This window comes from Bombus vosnesenskii, unplaced genomic scaffold (assembly GCF_011952255.1).
Source record: "Bombus vosnesenskii isolate JDL3184/JDL3185 unplaced genomic scaffold, Bvos_JDL3184-5_v1.1 scf7180000015648, whole genome shotgun sequence".
NCBI classification, from domain to species: Eukaryota; Metazoa; Arthropoda; class Insecta; order Hymenoptera; family Apidae; genus Bombus; species Bombus vosnesenskii.
Genome location: NW_022884090.1, coordinates 1 through 7141, shown reverse-complemented (window position 1 = coordinate 7141; position 7141 = coordinate 1). Strand labels below are relative to the sequence as shown.

The 7141-nt window shown below is 39.7% G+C and overlaps 1 long non-coding RNA gene across 1 annotated transcript; it reads right to left on the bottom strand.

The window, feature by feature from the left end:
• Nucleotides 1-1463: 1463 nt before the first annotated feature.
• LOC117241309 lies at nucleotides 1464-2240 on the bottom strand. The gene is made up of 3 exons (XR_004494940.1): nucleotides 2221-2240; nucleotides 1846-1913; nucleotides 1464-1475 (listed from the first exon to the last, which is right to left on the bottom strand). It is a non-coding gene; the product is annotated as an uncharacterized LOC117241309 (long non-coding RNA).
• Between the last annotated feature and the right edge of the window lie 4901 nt (nucleotides 2241-7141).

Here is a 7141-nt window from a genome sequence, read left to right as displayed (position 1 = left end):
TGGATGATCCAGAGGTTGAGGAGTCATTGATAGTTGTCCTCTTCTATGGCAGTTTGCCGGGTCTCTTCGGCTCATAGCCTCTTCTTCCTTCGGGCGCAATGCCCGCCGAAACTTACATCTAAGCTCGAGACTTTCTAAATAGCAAACCAAAAAATAAAGTACAAAGGTGAAATAAAAAGATAAATCGCGGAAGCTGATCCAAGTACTCATGGATGACCAACGATCATATAGCGATCGCTGTCTGTTCGCACGTGCATGCTCGAGCAATATTAACGTTCGTTTCGAAAACCACTCGCGATCACGATCACGAAATTCGAAAAATCGACGGGCAAAGGCAGAGACGATGACATGTTTCATTCGCGCCAGTTTTACCGACGATTATTCGAATGAAATTCTCTGAAATAGATTGGTCACTCGAAAACGCGTCTACCCGACCACAGGTCCACCTCCACTGATTAAACTTGAAAATCCTGATCTGAGAAGATGATTAGTTTGTGTAATTTTTATTTAACGGACTAACGCTCTTTCATTTTGTATTTTACTACTTCGATTCTGATTAACTCTGCTTTATTAATTTAATAGTAACTAAGTAACACTACTGTATTAATTTAATAAACCAGGACAAAATTTTAATATTGCAAAGAAGGTAGCGAAAAAGACTGAGACTCGATCAAATGGAATAACTGACTCTAAATATATTACTAAGAAAGAAATAATCTCAGATAATCTCTTTATCAAAGCACATAATCGAAAATGCAGAAGCAGTGTTCAAAATTATTGCTTTGATTAACTGATATTTTAAATTCTAGGAGAAGTGAAATAAACGAACGCGACTTATTCCCTTAACCTACGATTTATGTTTGAGAATGCCCGTAATATTTACGTTTGGTCCGATCATCGTACTACGGGCTATGCCCGTAATATTTACGTTTGGTTCGATCATCGCACTACGGGCTACGCCCGTAGTTGTAGGTTAAGGGGTTAATATTGTCACGATTAATTCATTGCTAAAGATCAAGTATATTCGTGTAGATATTTGCCATTTGCAAATATTCATACGGAATATTAACATGCATATTTATAAATAACGCGAATATATTCTCAAGTGTATATGTTTAACTTAATTATTAAAAAACTAATTATTATCATCGCGCTGTGCAAGAAGACCTATCTTAAACTAATAAATTTGAAAAAGAGAGCGTTACTACTCACGGGTATAAAAGATACCCGCGTTCACTATGCTCGCAAAGAATTCTACGTAATACAACCAGTCACCCGTGCCGATTCGGGTCTTTTATCCCACGGCATAATTGAGTGACCAGAAGAACAGAAATGCATGCGACTCACCGTTCGAAGCAGACAAACAGAGAACGTTACCGTGGATGCTGCGCTATCCCAGCGAATTTCATCCGGGAGACTAACATCAGACAGGAACCGTTGAAAGGCTAATAATAGAAATGTAGACTGCGAAAAATCTGTTACGAAACAAAACAGGATGAGTGATCGCTGACTATTTGAAAAGTTGGAGATAATGAAAAATGAAGGTTTATTAACTTTAGTAACTTTAGCAATAATAAAGATTGAAATTCTAATAAAATTTGGTAAGTATAAAAACTGAGACTCTAATATGAATGTGTAAAATCTAAAATAATCTGTAGTATGTTAGTCATTTGTTTTATAATTCGGTATTAAGACTTTAACTCTTATTTTATTTTAACGAAAAAATAACCCCAGAAAATGCTATCCTCCTAAATTTTCAGTCAAATTGTATTTCTGCATTGATAGTGATCAAAGAAAAATATACAGAATAGACATAACTGAAAGTAAGTATGTAAAAATACTTACATACTTGGCTTTTGTGCCACTGTTAGAACACTCCTGAAGAAGATGACGAAGTTGAAGTAGTGATATGTCTACAACAAAACATAAGATATTAAAATCGGTAACACATAATAACAAACGTGAAACTTTAGCAACAATAAAGACTAAACTCTAATAAATATGTAAATTGGAACTCTAATATAAAAGTTTGAGAACAACATATTCAGTGATTTTTGATGCGTATCAGCCAGTTTTATTGTACTTTAATGTTAAAATTTTAAGACTTTATTTCAATTAAAGAGGGCATTTACAGTTTTCTAAATTATCAATCATTTTTATTGTATAATAAATTTATTGTATAAGAGAACAAACTGAAATACAATATTTAAAACTACTTACATTCTTGAGCTCCTGCAGAAGCTTTGACCTCTTGAGAGATGCACTGACTCTAATACCGAAAAAGAATATTCAAAAGAATATGAAATAGGATCACATTACCGTGAGCGTTAAAATTATAATCGGCGAACAAGAACTCTAACGTCGCGTACAAAATTATGTGATAAAATTTTATTATTTTCGCGTGTGATTATTTAATTGGATTAAATTATTAGAGTAATAAAAGACCGACGCCGCCAATACGTTAGAATATGTTGCAAACCTGACGCAACACGATCCATGTTATCGGTACGAAATAAGACGACTAAATGACTCCTTGTACGTTAGTTTCGCCGAGTAACTTACAAAGTGTGAGGGAGGGGGGAAGGGGGACACAAGAGCCGGTGGCACAAGCAGCTACGCAGTTAACGATCTAGACAAAGAAATGTATACATCAACAAAAACATTCCTATTCTACGAAGCACTTTCTTTCGAATTACGCAGCAGGAATCTTTCGAATTGCGCAGCACAATTCTTTCTCTACGTCGATATTTACAAATATCGTACAATAATTCGTAGCCCTACTGGCAACATCACAGACACATTTGTCTAACTTATTACTTTAGTTACCTTACTTTATAATCTTAATTTCGTTAAACAAAGCAAGATTGAAACAACAGCATGGAGAAAGTGAAAAATTACTTAAAATTACTGTTCCGCAATGACGTCTTAAGCGCTTTTTGAGTGCGTATTCGCTTTTAATACTAATATAAAAATAATAAAAGTGAAACGATATTTATTTTTAAGTCCAAAATGTAGTAAGAGAATAATTTTTTCACGGTTGAAAATTTGAAGTCCATTGATATTTTCTCTATATCATTTTTATTATCACGACGTAGTACCTGAAGTTTTGACCGATCTAATGATTTTTATTCTTAGAAATATCCTGAATGAACGGGGAATTAAGAAATGTGTAATGAAGGATATAAATAATGGAAATTAATTATGGTGGAGGAATCAACGAAGAAAAGTTATTTTGCTAATTATTATACGAATGAATATTCAAAATGTCGCTCAACGACTACTAAACTATTTAATTAACACTAACCTCACCACCCCTAGTCAAATGACTGGTTTAAATATCTAATTTAAAATTGTACATTTATCGTTATATCTTTTGTTCATTTAGCTTTACGTGAATTTTTATATTCTCCGATTAATTGATTTCTCAACTTTTAAAACCAGTTATTTGACCGGGCCTGGTGAGATTAGTGTCAAAAGCCAGCCTGAAATTTTCATCAATTTCTGATCTTCGGTTGATTTTCAGTATTTTGCCTTCACTTTTCACCAAACATTAGATATGACAAACGAAATGCAATGTAAGACCTGCTAACGTTTAGGTCATGTTGCTTCTAATTGCAACGGACTGTCGCAGCGTTAAATTCAACGATGAATTACGATCCAGATGCAAGTATTGATCCAGATTTCCGTATCGAAGAAAGGAAGGATAACACAAATCAACCTTGTTGCGTTTCGTGTAAAAATTCTGATCATCCTGTTCATATCAAGATTACTCTCAACGCTTATTGTTAGTGCTAAAAAGGCGATGACAAAAGAGAATTTGGAATATTAACGAAGAGCGAAACAAATAAACAACAACAAGTAACAAGAAACAAATAACTCAAAAATTACTTGCAGTAAAATTCCATCGAATAGTAAACTAGATAATTGTCCTAACCTCTGTATTCCCTTATTTCATCGCGATATATCTGATGGCTAAATATGAAAAGAGATTCCGCGAGTCGAAACGCGCCATAACTGACGCGACGATATTAGCGTATATAGCGATATTAGCGGTAGCGTTCGACTTTGTTGTCGTATTTCACCTTGTCGTTATGAACAAACAGCACACTGAGGAACGTGTAATGTAAGATATTCACGCGTTGCGGGAAATGCATAAGCGATAATGAGCTTTGTAGAAATAATCAATTAATTAATATTCACCAAATACTAACACGCACGTGCACTTTCTGGGAACGCTTCACTATCCGCCGCAGATATTGCAGGTTCGAGCGGCCATGCGAGTAAGATTCGTTTCTTTAATTATAGCGGAGTTATTATAACACTCGCGATGACGTTATTTTGTGAAGCGGTAATACGCGTAATAAATTTACTATTAAGACGCGCACGTGTGTAGAACTGACGCCATTTACGTGATGGGTAACGTTAGGACGCATGCGCTAGCGGGTCGCGACGAACATATGTGGTGGTTCGCCCCGTCGATGCGGCATCGTTTAAGAGTATGTACGGTCGGCTCGGTGTAAGTTCCTATTATGAAGGAATAAAGTCGGGTCGATATGATCTCCAGGGCTGAGCTGAAAGGGTTCATACAAGCCTTGGCGGGTGCAGCGCAGATGTTAAATGTTTCAGTCAAAAAATTTCAGTTGGATAAAGATAAGGATGAGGGGATTAGGGAGATAGGAAATTTGATTAAAGGCATCCTGTCTTCCTTGGAACAATGTGGAGAGCAGAAGGCTAGAAGGAGAAAGAGAAGAAGAGAGCCTATCGAGATCGAAAGAAGGGTAGACAGGACAGAAAGAATGAAAGAAGCGATGATGACTAAAGGCGGATAGCCTAAAAGGAAAGTGGTATCGCCGGCTGAAACAATGAGAGTAGTGGAACTTAAGAGGCCCCGAAGAGGAGAGGCCACATACGCCGAGGCGTGTGGGAGGAAAATCAGGAAGGTAAGGAGTGAACAGGATTATAGTGAGGATTCTGAAGGTTGGATGAGGATAGAAAGAAGGAAAAGGGAGAGGAGGGCTCCCTTAGAGCAAGCTATCCCTATGGTGCGTCCGGGTAACAACCGGCAGGCTGTTATCGAAGAGAGAGTTGTTATCGAAGAGAGAGGCGTACCAAGGAATAGGAGATGGAAGGAAGCCATTCTAGATAAAGTTGAAGAAGGCTGTGAATGGCTTCAAGTTTATAGGAAAATAATGGCGGCTAGGAGCACCTTGGAAGGAGCTATGGGGGTGCGTAAAACGAGAGCCGGCCATATATTCATTGAATTCGACAGGTCGGTGGCGGTCAAGTTAAGAGCCGCTCTGAGTGACAATACGGAGGTGGCTGCTCTCGTCAACAGAGCAACCTTACAGACCAGGAATATCGATCCCTTTACCAGCAAGGAGAAGGTCGACGCTTCCGATTACACCATAGGAGCGGTACTTCAACAGCGCGTCAACGATACTTGGCAGCCCCTAGGTTTCATGACGAAATCGCTATCCCCCGCGCAACGAAAGTAGAACGCATACGATCGAGAATTACTCGCGATGTACACCGCGGTGAAACGATTCAGGCACGCTGTCGAAGGGAGAGATTTCGCGATTTATACTGATCACAAACCCCTACGCGTACGTATACGCGTATATAAACGTATACGCGTTTGATCAAAATCCCGACAAGTGTTCGCCGAGACAGTTTGGACACTTAGACTACGTAGGACAATTTACGACCGATATCCGACACATTAAAGGGGTAGACAATAACGTAGCCGATACTCTACCACGAATAGAAGCGATCGGGAAATCCGTCCATCATCAAACGTTAGCCGCAGCGCAAGAAGACGATACCGAGCTACGCGAAATCACTGAGTCCGGCTCTAGCGCGCTGCAATTGACAAAAATACGATTTCCCGATCAGGATGTCGGAATTTATTGCGATCTCACGAACGAAACCTCGCGACCGTACGTACCGGAACCGTTACGTCGCGCCGTATTTCAGTCGTTACATAGACTTTCCCATCCGGGAATACGCGCTACGCAAAAATGGGTGACAACACGTTTCGTCTGGCCGTCCATTAATAAAGGTTGTCGAACTTGGGCGCGACAGTGTATACCATGTTAACGCTGCAAAGTCACCAGGCACGTATCCTAGCATGTCGGAACGTTCAAAACGTTAGAAGGCCGGTTCCAACACATACACTAGACATTATCGTCATGCCATATTCACAAGGTTATCGATATTATCCAAAGTGTATCGATCGTTTCTCGCGTTGGCCCGAAGCCACTCCCATCGTCGATATGGAAGCGCCAACCGTTGCTTCGGCCGTCCTTTCCACTTGGATAGCTCGGATGGTAGAGCGCCTACACAGACAATTAAAAGCGGCGATAAAGTGTCTCGACACGAGCAACTGGATCGACATTTTACCCATTATATTATTAAGCATTCGAACCGCGATAAAGGAGGACTTAAGCACAACGGCAGCCGAAATGATTTACGGCACCGGCATACGATTGCCGGCGAAATTTTTCATAGCAACCGAGCAGCAGGCCAACTCGGAGTACGCGAACCGGCTTAAAGAAGAGATTGGGAAGGTCAGGCCGCATCCGGTCACGCATCATGGCGAAAAGAAAATTTTCGTTTTCTTAGAATTAGAAACCGTATGTTTTCTTATGTCATGACGCGATAGGGGGCCCTTTCCAGCCGCCGTATGACGGAACGTTTGAAGGAACGTTTGAAGTCATAAAAAGAGGCGAGAAAATTACACCGCCGAAATTAATAATCGCGACGTAACGGTTTCCACAGACCGTCTAAAACCGGCGTTTGTAGTATAAGGAAAAATCGCCGTATCTCTTGACATACTAATTCCGGTAGATCAGGCGAACGCGAACGACGAAAACAGCGCCAGCAGCGATCGAATCGCGGAAGAAAACTCCAGGAATAGGTATGTTGCGCGGTCCGGACGTAGGGTCCGCTTTATCGATCAGTTCCCGGCAGGTTTCGGTTAGACGTCGTAAATTGTCGGATCGAGTGTATCGATAATTAAAAAAAAAAAAAAAGAAAATAACGATGACAAATAGAAACTCTGTAAATATTTCAAAAGTTTAACTTAATAAAAACGTTATCACTGGTAGGGGGTGATGTAGCGGCACATGAGTCAGAACACAAT